The 15,467-nt window shown below is 27.8% G+C and overlaps 1 long non-coding RNA gene across 1 annotated transcript; it reads left to right on the top strand.

Annotated features, from left to right (window-relative positions):
- Window positions 1-400: 400 nt before the first annotated feature.
- LOC140179886 (uncharacterized) lies at window positions 401-1,447 on the top strand. Its single transcript, XR_011873765.1, has 2 exons — window positions 401-839; window positions 1,237-1,447. It is a non-coding gene; the product is annotated as an uncharacterized lncRNA (long non-coding RNA).
- Window positions 1,448-15,467: the final 14,020 nt, after the last annotated feature.

Here is a 15,467-nt window from a genome sequence, read left to right as displayed (position 1 = left end):
CCAATAGATTAGCCGTGCTAGTCTATGATGACAAGAGAACAAATATTTATCTTTTGAAAGATTAATATGCTTTCTTCTTTTCTTTTCTTTTTTCCTCTCAAAAGAATCTTTTAAAAAGAAAACAATTTTATGTTTGAAAATTATATTTGGCATGAATTTTTCTTCCTTTTCCAAATTACATCTCCTTTAGCTTTTCCTCTTTTTCTTTTTTCTGGGACAATACTTTCTATAACTTTTATAATAATAAATCCTAATACAAAAGAGTAGACAAAAGGACTTTTATACAACCTAACATTCATTTTCGAAGACCACAATATTTCAAGAAAAATAAATTTGTTAAACCAAGTCTAAGATGATCAATTTATTTTATTGTATGACCAAGGAGTTAAAGTGAGAGAGATAGAGTATTGATATTTTCAAAAAAATGGATACACAAAATTAAGAAAAATAATAAATAAAGCTTGAATAATTTTTTTATAAGGTGTAACCCTCACTTAGAATGAAACCAAACCAAATCCAATAATTTAATATATAATATGAACACAGGTATCAAATTAAAGTAGTTTTCCCCCATCCATCCCCCGTAATATAGAGTCTTAGTCTTCTGATCAGCACAAGAAAAGGAAGAGAAGAGTGAGAAGCATGCTTCAGCTTGTGTTTGCTGTGGCATTCTCAGCTGTGCCCTTAACCTTGTATATTCCACCAATAAGGAGCTTCAACCTCTTTGTCAACACAATTCAACACTTTCTCAGAGATTGCACCCTTTTCTCTCTTCATCTTTATCCACGCATCACTCTTGCTCTCTCTCGCATCTTCACCAACATCTTCCATCTTACCTGGTAGATCATACTCATTCATCCATCTTCTCTATTTTTTATGTATATTTTTCTTGTAACTTTTAACTTCTCTGGGCTATGTTGTAATAATTCTGGAAAAATATACTTGTTTTTTTGGACCTTTTGAGATGGGATGAAACTTTTTTAAATAAGAAAGTGGATTAAAATTTTATTGGATTATTTTGCAAGCACCATTCCAATTGTAAATAGTGGATGAATGTTAGTTGATTGATCCTCGATCCCTCTTTCAACAGAGTGGGCACATATCTTAGGAATACCTTTAAATTTGATTATTCATTTGTCATCTCTACTTTGCAAATGAATGAAGAAGATTTAATTACATTAGAGTACTCATAACTAAGAACTCAAACACACACACGTGTTTATTCCTTTCTGTCAGATTAGAAGTACACGCTTCGGTTTCGGCGTCCTGATTCCGCTTATTGCAGCGTTGTGATGGAAGAAAAATGGTACCAGAAATATCTAAATCAAAGTCAACCTTATCAAATAATAAATAGGAGAAAACTAGCGTGATCTACTTTATTATTGTTGATTTCATTTTCTAAAATAGCGTTACTCAACTAAATAAATAAATACGTCTATGACTATTGGATTGCACACTTGTGGACGTGGCAGCATGTCCTCTTTACCAAGTATTAAAACAAAAAAGAAATGGCTAAGAAAGTAACCAAATGAATGGGACTTTTTTATTTATATAAATATAAAAAATATTTTAATATTTTTTTTTTTTTTACCAAAGATATGAGACTCGAACCCGCAACCTCTTAATTGAGTATAGGGAGACTATGCCATTTGAGCTATTACTCATTGACTAAAAATTGGAAAGATAGGAGACTCGAACCTCTTAATTGAGTATGGGGAGTCTATGCCATTTGAGTTATTACTCATTTCTACCCATTTGAGCTATTACTCATTGGCAAAAATATTTTAATGTTTTAAATACGCACAATACAAAAATGTTATCACGTCAATTTATATAAAATTTCTACAAAATAAATTTTGTCATCATTTTAGATATAATATCTATAAAATAGAGTCAGACATGTTAAAGATATTTTTGATGCGTCATTCGTAAAATAGAAGAACATCATTTTTACTTTATCGTTCATAAAATAAAAGAGTATCATTTCTATTTTATTACCCACAAAATAAGTGAAGCACGAGAGAACAGAGCAAGAACATGAAGAAGGGATGAGTAGAAATAAAAAGAAAATATAAAGAAAAAAAATAGAGTAGAATTTTTTTTTTATAAAAAACATGTATAATGTAAATTTTAGCTTAAAAAAAAAAGATGCATCTTAAAAAGAAGGCCGGAAAAACAAAATGAGCGTTAAAGGATGAAGAAGAAAAAGGAAAAAGAAAGTAGAACAACACATAATATATTGTGTTGTCATATGTTAAATTATAATGGAGAATTCTTAGATGATAATCAACTATTAACTTTTTCACCTAAATTAAATTGGACATGATCCAATATATTTTTTTAGAACACTATAGCAATGAATAATAATGCATATTTAATGAAGTTCAACTTTTAATTTATAATTTAAAATATTCGATCTTGACTTGTTATTCAAAATACGAATTTAAAGTTTTATTGATATATTTTTGTTATTAGTATTTTTTAAATTTTCTGTAACTAATTAAATACTTTATTTAATTGTGCCCTATAATGCACATCATTCAGGACACGATACGATACAAAATACGCCGACACACGAATTTAAAATTTTTAGAAGATAAAGGATACGGTATATATATAAAATATAAAGTGTTTTTTAGATAAATTGTAATAATATTTTAGTATTTTATTGATATAAAAATATAAATTAATTTTTTAATTATTTTTAATGTCTTTTTTTAATTATATAAAATATTAAAAATATTTTTGTTTTAATGGTTAATAATATATACTATTTTCAAACTCATTTTAAGCATACATGTTAAGAATAAGATTGGACACGCTGACACGTGATGATATTTTAGTGTGTCCAAATATAATCCGAAAAAAATTTTATTTTTTATTAAAACACAATTAGAAACAAAATTTCATATATAAAATGTATCCGATATGCGGACACGACAAATCAGACAAGTGCACGTATTTCATAAATTGTGCCTATTATTTAAAGAGTTAAAATTTAGAAAATTAAAAAGTTAAAATTTCATTAAATGTGCATTATTATATATATATATATATATATGTTTGTCATGAAAAATATTTATATAAATATAAAAATATTTTAATTTCTTAAATATGCATCTCAAGTCAACTCATATAAAATTTTTGTAAAATAGATTTTGTCACCATTCAAATACAGCATTTACGAAATAAAATCAAACATATTAGAGTCATTTTTAAGGGTAAAAAACCTATATGTGCCAAGGGGGTTTAAAATTATCCAAATCAGCCAAACAAAATTTTGATACATCAATTCACCAAAAAACAAATATATGTAATTCGAATCAATACAATTCGAATTAGTTTTCAACGTAATTCGAATTGATATAACTCCAATTACTCAGAAAAAATTGGCAACACATAATTCGAATCAATATGTAACGAATTATTCCTAACCATTGCGTACAAGTAATTCGAATCAACTTGGAACTAATTATAAAAGCATAATTCGAATTGTCTCAATTCGAATTAGTAGGAACACGTGAGTAGGAAGAAGTTCGAATCAAATTGATTCGAATTACTCACATTTCGAATCAAATGGCTAATTACACATTGTACAATAAGATAATAAAAAATACTATATAATATAAAAAAATATATACTAAAAGAAGTATAAAACAAGATTATAGTAAATTAATTTTAGTATAAAATTATTAAATATAAATTAATTTTAACTCCTATTAGTATATTGAATTAAAAATAACATATAAAAATGTACTTGTATTTATTAAATTTTAATAACATATAAAAATTGAATGACTTTTTAAATATTTTTTTATAATAGGAGTACATTTTTATATACTTTAAATACTTTGTATAAAAATGTATATTTATCATACAAAAATAAAGTGTTGTGCCAATATAATAACATTATAACATTTTAAATCAATTTTTTTCTAGGATTTTAGATTAAAAACAGCACATGAAAAAATATTATTAATATTTTAAAGTTAACTTAATTAAAAAAGATAGAACTGTATTTTTTAAGATTTTATGTACATAATTAGGCTCATTTTTTTAATATTGATCAAAGATGTGTGTTACACTATGTTATTTGGTTTTAGGTAAATTTTATTCTACTATTTTTTTTTTACTTTTCAAAAGACACAAATCTAAAAAAATTTATAAATTAATTTAAAAAAAATATCATTGACGTGCAGACGCCGGAAATTTTTGTGCAGACGCCGGATTCATGTGGCTTAGCGATAGATTTCGGCCAGAAATTTGTGTGCAGATGCCGGATGGCCACCTAACATGGTATGTGTTGACCGAAACGACCAACATTCAAAGTGTCCGCCACGTCGTATGTCAGCTGAGGACGATGCCCAAGATAGGAGTATCAACTTATCTCGTAGATCACAGTAATAATCACATTCTTGTAGATGAAAGCCTTAGGTTATGGCCAAAAATGGCGTAGTAGAGCAGAGAATGGTGTGTCTCCATCTCCCGGGCCGCGTCCCCGAAAGATGTAGGTTGGGATGTCGTGAGGACTATCGGAACGATTGGGGAATAGGTATGCTTTGCAATTTACTTTTAAATGAACTACTAGCAAGATATCCGCGCATCACACATACGCAGGTTAGAATGACGTGAATATAAAGAATTGTTGGTTATTTTATCTGGTGTAAAAAAGAAATGACCATCTTTATTATTTTTAAAGTATTTGTAAAATTTAAAATAAATTGTAATCATTTTAATTAAAAAAAAAAAGACATGAAGAATATTAGACTATTTTAATGTTGTTTGTAGATGCAGTGATAATATGAATAATACCATTGTGATTTCAATTCACTCTAGTATTAGGATTTTTTTTATACTTAAGTAGGAAAAAGTAATGCAAATTTGATTTCTAGTAAGAATATAATTTTCATTATGTAATTTAAATCAAATCATACAAAAAGTGGTCTAATTTTCAATTGTATTATCATGAGTTATGATATTACCAAAATTATCCTCACTAAAGAGTTAGTGATAATAGTTAAAGGACAAAATAATTATTTTAAACACACTCTACATGTTCTATTTCAATTATATTCTTTTGGTTCCTAATCAAAGAATTCACTCCGTAATTAATTCTATTCCAAATTAGAAGTCTTCATCATGAGTCATGAATCATGATTGTCTTTGTGAATTACAGAATATTAATTTTCAGTGTTGTTTTGAGAAATAGATGTCTCTTTATCCTTCTGCAATCATTTTCAGTGAAAGTTTACAAGCATTAACATTTAAACTCTTTTATGTGATTGCAAGTGGTATTAACTGGTTCCTATTTGATTTTACTGATTTGGCCACCTTGATAACATTGAAACAGATGCTGCTAATTTTGACCTCCCACTCTATCTAATTTCGTTGTCATATTCTGATGTCTTTTTTTTTTTTCAACTCAATACTAAACAAATTCCTTATCATTGATATATACATTTATATAAGGGTCACTCTATGGTATAGATGTTAATTGATACAAATTTATAGAGATTATCTTTTGTTTGACACGTGTTATAGCTGGGTGCAAAGTTTGAAGAATGAGATGAGTGGAATTATGGCTTGGTTGTGGCTTAATTTGTTCTTAGTCTCTTACAAGGAATAATAAAAATTGGCATAGTTGGGTTTCCTTTTATAAGATCGGAGTATTTTGGACTTTATTAGAGAGTACGCGGATCTTAATCTTTTTAATTCATTTATTTTGCATTATAATTTATAAGCTGAGTAAATGTAAGGTCCAAAAAAAAGATTTGTATCATATGCTGAAGAAATTTGACTCAAAACAAAAAAAAAAGGTAAAAAAATAGTACGTTTAAAATCACAATATACTAGGCAAACACCTACCATTACATAAAACCCGACAAGTTGAACGTATATGATTAGTATTAACTATCAATTAAAAATATATCAAAGTATAAATAATAATAATAATAATAATAATAATAATAATAATAATATACAAACTGGTAGTAGTAGTAATAATAATAAAAAAAATAAAAATTATTATTTAAAATGTTAAAGAATTGAAAGTAATTTTAAAAAGGTTAAAATATTTTTTTAGAATTATTTTTGTTTACTTGTATTAAAAATTAAAAATTTTGAATTTAATTACAAAAGACTAATAACATTATAGTTTATTTCAAATGACTATAAAACTTTTTTTAAGATAAAGTTATTTAATTGTATTGAAAAATAAAAATTTAAATAAATTTAATAAATAAAGGTACATAAATAATTATATCAAATAAATAAGAATATAAAATTATTAGAGATTAAATCATTATAAGTTTTATTATTTTATATTATTTTTATATTGAAATAAGACAAGCTAACTCGCCTATATTTATATAAACAACTAAAATGAAGATAATTCAAAATTATTGATTAACTAAATTTCATAAACTAATTAAATATCTTTAATAAATTACATAACAAAACCAAGCATAATTAGATTGCATAACTAATTAAATAGGTGTATACTAAAATTAATCATTAAAATCAATCATTAATATAAAATACACATTAAAATATAAAATATATATTAAAAATAAATTAATTTATACATATATTTATATAAAAATATATAATAATTAATTTTGGTGACTAATTTTAATGTATAAATAATATTTTTATTAAATTAAATAATACTAAAAAATTACATTATTATTTTTTATACGTAAATGTATAATTGAATAGCAAACATCATGTATTTTGAGTTGTGTAACCTGGATAAATCAAGTTTAATTTCCGATAATATTTATGTAATTTGTTATGATGATATATCTTAGAGGCCATATACATATACACACTCACACTCACACATATTGTTCACTTTTTTATTTTAATCAGGACTCAAATCGTGCAATTTTCTACGAAGCTAACAATTCATCCACTAACAAAGAGATATTACATTATTTATAGATAGTTGATTAGTATTTTAACTCTTAATCAAATTTTAAGAGATTATTTAAAAATTATCTAACATGAGAAAAGAATTCTGTTTCTTTTAAAAAAAGAATTCACTTTTATTTAAAATGTAATTTTATAATTTGAAATGACTATGATATATTAATAATAGAATAGAATTAAATTTAAAAAGTGTGTGAATGAATTCAAAAATTAGATTTCTTTTGCTTTGATTTATAAATGAAGAAAAAATAAAAATTAGAATTCTCAAAAGAATTCAACTCTTGAGCGAATTATAATTCTTAATATTTTAAACAAGTTCTAATATTTTTGCACATTCAATTAGCATTAAATAAGTATTTTAACATAAAAAAACTCTAATTTTATGTCAATTTGACAATGAATATATAGTAATTTTTTAAAAACGAATTTTTGTTAAGAACAATCTTTCACTATTAATAAGTGAAATAGATATATTAGTAATAAATTAGTCACAATATTAACGCAAATTTATCTATAACCGTATATTATTTTTGATAAAATTTAATTATAAAAAATATGCTACAAACTGACAATCATTATTTATCAATATTTCTAAAACTTGTGTTAAATATATTCTACTTTAAGACTTGTTCTTATTTGCTAATTTTAAACTTATGTTACATATAGCTACTCGTTTCTAGCGGAAATCTTGAAAAAATATTTTGAGAGGCAAATATCATATAATGCCATCTAAATTAAAACTACAAAGAAAATTTGCACAAAATTAATTTTTTTTTATACTTTTTGAATATAATTTTAGATGTGACAAATGTAATGTGGGAAAAATCAATGAGATTCACAATTTGGTTTGATCAAAACAAGAGAGGGTAAGAGTTGGTGTCTAAATAATTTTTTTAATATGTAAAAGGTAATGTCAATGGGGCTATGGTCTGCCAAATTTTTTATAAAAAGATTAGTAGTAATTTTTTAAAAAATAAAAAATAATTTAATTAGTTTAAATATTTTATTATGACTTAAAATACTCAGATTCAATTTTTGTTATAGTTTTTAATTTTAAACATTAAAACATGTTAGATTCGCTACTTTTGTTAGCAGCTTCTCTATTCAACAAGTTCAAATATAAAAAATTAGATATTTTTTATTTATTTAATTTAATATTATTTTATAATTTACTGTTTATTTAATTTAATTTTTTATATGATAAAAAATATTAGAATATTTAATAAATATTGATATTATTGTATTTGTATAAATTGATAAAAAAAATTCAATAAATATTATAAATTGTTGAAAAATTTAATTCCGATTCAATTATTGAAGATTTTAAATCACTAAAGACTCAAAAAATATCATTATAAACTATTTATTATCTTATTAGTAACAAATTTAAAAAAATGATTATATTTATAAATTTATTTTAATATAAATATTATTATTAAATTTTTACGTTAAGTTTTTTTTTCAAAATTTTGTTTCAATCTCCACCACTAGTCATGTGGTTGTTTGCATAAATATAATTTCTTCTGTTAGAATATAATTAGGATCAATTAGAATCAATTAGAATTATTTAGTATATCTGAATATTTATTATAGAATATTAGGTCTTTATTATTACGATTCTCTTAGCCCCTATAAATACCCTTCTATATTGTATCATTCAGACAACTTGAATATACACAAATCCTTCCTCCAGTTTTGTCTCTTCTTTCTAACATGGTATCAGAGCCATGGTATCCTCCTTGAAGAGGATATGTTGTTTTCCTTGCGGTGAAATCACCGTAGTTTTTGCATTTTTTTTCTATGTCATTCATCTTTCTATTTTGTCACTCCTTTGATACTTTTTCACCTCACCGACTAGCCTATTTTCTCTGTCTTCTGTTTTTTTTTCGAGTTGAATGATCAAACACCATTGTCATCTGCTGCTTACCTATTCTCATGAAGAAATCATATAGTTTTCGCTCTCTTTTGGCAGTTCCGTTTGTATTCTCTCGTGGCAGTTCCGTCTGCGTTCTCCTTCCGTCTGCATTCTCCCGTGGCAGTTCCGTCTGCGTTCTCCCGTGGCAGTTCCGTCTGCATTCTCCCGTGGCAGTTCCGTCTGCATTCTCCCGTGGCAGTTCCGTCTGCGTTCTCCCGTGGCAGTTCCGTCTGCGTGTTTCCTTGTGGCAGTTCCGTATGCGTTTCTTTCTGGCAGTTCCATCTGCACTTCCTTCAGACAAGCGGCAGTTCCGTCTGCGCTTCCTTCAGACTAGCGGCAGTTCCATCTGCGCTTCCTTCCGGCAGTTCTGTCTGCACCCGTTTTATCAATTTATGCAGTTCTTTTTCTATTTATTTCATTGTTTTAAATATGTTTCAAACTCACTTGAGTTTGAGGGGGGATGTTAGAATATAATTAGGATCAATTAGAATCAATTAGAATTATTTAGTATATCTGAATATTTATTATAGAATATTAGGTCTTTATTATTACGATTCTCTTAGCCCCTATAAATACCCTTCTATATTGTATCATTCAGACAACTTGAATATACACAAATCCTTCCTCCAGTTTTGTCTCTTCTTTCTAACATCTTCAAAGTAATTAATTCAGGATTATATTGGTCTTTTTTATTTTTGTCATGTCCCATAAAATTAAAAAAGGAATTCCTTCTTTTTGTCTTTAAAATATTAGTTCCATCAGTATAGTTATTGGGTTATATGAAACGAAGCCCAACAGAGTTGGCAGCACTTACATCAGTTTGGATGCGGCTCGACTGGATAACCCATGCTGCGGCAGACTCTACCAAGCTGTTGTCTATCAAACAGTATACTACCAGATGTCTGTATGACCTTCATCCAATGAAAATATCTGTACGAGAGTATTTGTACGTTATAACTGGCCTTTACATAAAGCATTTTCCCATATTTACTTGGATGTGGTCTAGTATAAAATTTATCATTTGTTTTAGGGTTTTTGCCAACAAAGAACATAAAGTGGAATGATGTTATTGAAAATATAAGATTCTAAAGTATCCAATGATATTAAAAAGCTATAAAGTTATCTTTTTTTTTCTATGAAATCTTTTTAATTTTATATTCTTAAATTGTATTCTTAAGGTACTTAGGGTTTGTTTGGATGAGTTTCTAAGAAAAAATCTTTTTTTGAATTATCTTTTTTAAAAGATCTTAAGGAAAAATAAAAGTAATTTTATATTCGAGTATCTCATATAAAAAGATTTTTTTATTTATCAATTATATTTGGTATAACAATATAAAAGTATTTTTTTATTTATTTATTATATGAAAAATATTTTTTTTAAGAAAAAAGATCTTTAAAAAAAAATGTAAATTATAGCTTCTCAAAAAAAGAGTTTTTTTTTTTACTACTTTTACTTTTATTATTAAAAATTTACCAAATATACTAAAAAATAAAAAAAATTCATTAAAAAAAAAATTTTTTTATCAAAATAATGGTGCTCAAATAAGTACTTATGAAAAAAATTCATAGTATTATTTGTGCCCTGACAAAAACAATGCCAAATTGCCGACTCTCTTTTGATCCATTAATTGCTTTACTAAAACTAATGAGAGTATTCGGGAAACCTTACCAAGATTCAACATGTTTAGAAGGGTGTTTAAAATTTGAAAAGAAAAAAACAAAACAAAATTTATGTCTTATTGTTAGAGAATGATTTTGTTTATTGTGATTTACCTCCTCCTGATTTAGTTAGTATTAGTATTTTTATTCGTAATAACATTATAGAAATATAAATTTTTTAAATAATGGTCTATTTTGTTCTGACAGTATAGATTATGCATGGCATAAAAGATTTATAAAATCAAACTACTTTTACAAAAAAAAGTCGTAAATTAACAAAAGTCTTTGACTAAGAAGACTAAGATATCTGTTGATAAAAAATCAAATAATAAGATTTTTAGTTATTATTTTTATATATGAAAAAGTCTAATTTTTTATTAATAATTAATTTTAACGTTCGTTATCTAAAATTTAAAATAATTTAACGTGTATACTTTTACATTTAATTAGGTGTTAAGTCTGTTGCACAAATAAAAATAATTAATTTTTATACTTGTTATTTAAAAATAATATTTTTTTCTCTGTGTATATAAAAATATAATTAGATATAAGCATAAAAAAATTATACTGATAGTTATAAAATTAACTCAAAATTATTTTTTTAAAACAATTGAATCTTAATTCTAACTTTTAATTATAACATTAGTATTTTTTTTCAAATTATATGTAATAAATATTTGAAAGAAGAGAAATAAAAATATAGATTAGAAAGATAAGTGGTAGAAATTTAAAACTAAATAAAAAATTTAAATATATATATATATAATAATAATAATAATAATATCTTTTATTTGAATTATATTATTTTGTTAATTAATTTTACTTTCTGTAGAATAGAAAGATAAAAAAAATAGAGAATGAGAGAAAAGAGAGAGAAAGATAAAGATGAAAATTGAGAGTGAGAACGAGAATTTGTTAATTTTAGAGGAAAAATTTTATTTTAATTGTAAAAAAAACCAAATGACATATTTTGATTTGTTAAGTTATTAATATAAAATATAAATTAGAGTAAAAATGGTAAAGAGAAATAGAAAAATAGAAAGAGGTAGATGAGAGATTTTAGGGAGTTTATTAATTTTGAAAAAAAAAATATTTTCTCTCAATTTTAATAAGAGAATGTAATGTGACATATTTGATTATTAAATTAGATAGTAATATATGATACATAATATAGGTATATTTTAATTTCAATTTTAATATTTTAATTTTAATTTTAATGCAATTAAAGAATGTAATGTTGCACATTTTGATTGTCAAATTAGTAATTAATCATTGATATTGATAATGATATATAAAATAGATAGAGTGGTTGAAGGAATGAGATAAATAGAGAAAGGAAGAGGGTGGGGGGATAACTCTTTAATTTTGGAGAGAAAGATTTGATTTTAATTGCAATGAGGGAGTGACATGTGGTACATTTTGGTTGTAAAATTAGTAAGGAGGGAGGAAGAATTCTTTAATTTTGGAAGAAAAGATTTAATTTCAATTATAATGAGAATGAACTACCAACCCGACCCCTGTCCATTTCTCAGAATGACAACGCGACCCCTCACCATAAAAACGATCCACTTCGGTCCCAATCCTTTACTTCCGTGACCCAACACGGTCCGTGTGGGTGTTTTTCCGTCAACTCTGAATGAAAAATGCTGACATGTCAGGTTCAAAAATGGACAGGGGCCTAATTGTCTCTAAATTTAAATTGGTTAGAGGATTATTTGTCTCTATTCTTTAAATGATATTTTAAAAAAAAATTGTATTCATTATATTAATATTCTTTTTTTAATAAATTATTGAATATATGGTATAATAAATACAAACTAATTAATAAATTATTCAAATTTAAAAATATTATTTATTATGAAACTAAATAAATAATTTTTAAATATAATTTTTAAATATATAAATAATAAATATTAAAATATAGTTAATACATTAATAATAATCCTATGATATAATATTAGTATTATAATCTAGATAATTTTCACAATAAAATAAAAAATAATAAACACATTATTTGATATATAATAAACTTTTTTGAGTTTTTTCTCTCTGTAAACTAAATTAATAATTCAATTTGATATCTTTGCACTAAAATACACCATGAATAGGCTACTAATACTAAATAAAAAGCATAATATATATATAAACTCAACAAACTCAAAGCATTAATAATATTATTAATCTATCAATAATACATATTCTTACAGATCCATAAAGATTTATCAATATAAGAATAATGTGGATTAACTAAAATTTTATGTATATTAAAATTTAATTAAATGTTACATATATTTTACTCAAAATATTATTCATAGATTAATAATATTATTGATGTTTTGAATTTGCTGGGTTTATAAATGGTCTCCATAATATATATATTATGTTTTATTTTATTTAGTAGTAGACTATTAGTAGCCTACTCATAGTGTATTTTAGTGCCAAAATATCAAATAGAATTATTAGTTTAGTTTAAAGAGATAAAAAAAATTAAATTTGTTATTACTCAAATTTTTTTTGCTATATATCAAATAATGTGTTCACTAGTTTTTATTTTATTGTGAAAATTATTTAGATCATAATACTAATAATATATCATAGGATTATTATTATTAATGTATTAACCGAATTTTAATATTTATTATTTATATATATTTAAAAATTATATTTGAGAATTATTCATAATAAATAATTTTTAAATTTGAATAATTTATTAATTAGTTTGTACTTATTATACCATATATTCAATAATTTATTAAAAAAAGAATATTAATATAATAAATAAAAAATTTTAAAAAAAATATCATTTAAAGAATAGAGACAAATAAACCCCTAATCAATTTAAATTCAGAGACAATTAGGCTCCTGTCTATTCTTGAACCTGACACGTCAGTATTTTCCGTTCAGAGTTGACGGAAAAACACCCACGAAAACCGCATTGGGTCACGGAAGTAAAGGACATAGATCGAAGTAAAACGTTTTTATGGTGAGGGATCGCGTTGTCATTCTGAGAAATAGATAGGGGCCGGGTTGGTAGTTCACTCTTATAATGAGAGAGTGACATATGGCACATTTTGGTTGTAAAATTAGTAAGGAAAGGAGAATTACTTAATTTTAGAGGAAAATATTTGATTCTAATTGTAATAAGAAAGTGACATGTGGCATATTTTTTTTATAAAATTAGATATATATAATAAATTTTGAGAGATAATAAAAAATGGGTACTGTTACGGACCCGAGCCACGGAGCTCAGACCCGGGACTGCACCCGACCCGGCTCCTCGGGTCCAACCCGCACCTCGCTCAGAAGGCCCAAAAACCGGTCTTCCAGAGCTCCTAACCAACTTTCGAATTCATTCGTCCATCTTATCTTAACCAAATAAGATAAGATAAGATACCAATCATCGCCTATAAATAGGGGACCTAAAGTCCCTCCAGGTATTCATTCATCCCACATACCTTACACCTCTTAGATCCATTCTGACTTGAGCGTCGGAGTGTCTTTGCAGGTACCTTCCCCCATTGCTCCAGTCAAGCGACCCGGTTTCAGCCTTGATCTGCAGGTTCCCGATCCACCCTTCAACTCGTACCGGAGACATCTCGTACATTGGCGCCGTCTGTGGGGACCTGCGCCAGCCGAGCCGGATAGGGGACATTCTGGAGGAAACCCCCTCAAGCCAGGATGACTCCCAACCGCTTCATCCAACCCCAGAACACCGGGAGGTCACGAACCAGGCGAGAATAGCAAGTACTATCCGCCACGCAAACAACCACGTCGTCGCAGACCAACAACATCCTAAGAAAGCTAGGGACAAAGCGGCACAGATCATCCAGGACCTCTGCCTCCGGGTCCAGGAGCTCGAAAGCAAACTGACTAATAGAGAAAAACACAACAACGAACGCGGAAGCCAGGCAACTTCCAGATCAAGATCTTACCGCGGCAGGTCACCAACCCGATGACACGATAGGAGAGATGATCGCAGTGCCTCACGCGACCACGGTCACGAGAAATCGCCGGAACGGCGATACAACAAGAAACACAACCGCAGCGCTTCCCGAGATCTAAGTCGTCAACACGACTCAGACGAAGATTGGAGGTACCGAAATACCAAGCGCACAAGAAACGACCACACAATAATGGGAGCTACACCTTTCACATAAAGAATCTTAAGAGCAAAACTCCCCAAAGGTTTCGACAAACCTACCGACATGAAGTACGATGGGACCAAGGACCCCCAGGAACATCTAACGGCCTTCGAGGCCAGGATGAACCTGGAAGGAGCGGCCGACGCTGTCCGATGCAGAGCCTTCCCGGTAACCCTCGCAGGGCCGGCAATCAAATGGTTCAACGCCCTCCCAAACGGATCCATAGCCAGTTTCCACGATATAACACGAAAGTTCATGGCCCAGTTCACAACTAGAATCACCAAAGCCAAACACCCCATCAGCTTGCTAGGGGTCACGCAAAAACAAGAAGAATCCACAAGAAAATACCTCGTTCGCTTCAACGATGAATGCCTGACGGTCGACGGACTCACGGATTCCGTCGCAAGCCTTTGCCTAACCAACGGACTCATGAACGAAGATTTTCACAAACACCTCACCACCAAACCAGTATAGACCATGCACGAGATTCAGAATGTCGCCAAAGATTACATCAATGACGAAGAAGTCAGCCAGGTTGTCGCTGCCAACAAACGGCAGCACGGCAACACCCAACACGGCAACTCGGCTTCTCGCCAAAATCCACCACCCAGAGAGAATCAAAGGGACCACCCCAGACCGACAAATACAAACCGACCACCAAGAATTGGCAAATTCCCTAATTACACGCCCCTGACAGCACCAATTACCGAAATATACCACCAAATAGCAGATCGAGGCATCATTCTGAAAGCCCGACAACTCAAAGAAAGGACGGGAGGCAACAAAACCCTCTACTGCGACTACCACCGAGGTTATGGTCA

Source organism: Arachis hypogaea, chromosome 16 (assembly GCF_003086295.3).
Source record: "Arachis hypogaea cultivar Tifrunner chromosome 16, arahy.Tifrunner.gnm2.J5K5, whole genome shotgun sequence".
Taxonomy (NCBI): Eukaryota; Viridiplantae; Streptophyta; class Magnoliopsida; order Fabales; family Fabaceae; genus Arachis; species Arachis hypogaea.
The sequence above is the reverse complement of the archived record's forward strand: the minus strand, read 5'-3'. Positions and strand labels throughout refer to the sequence as shown.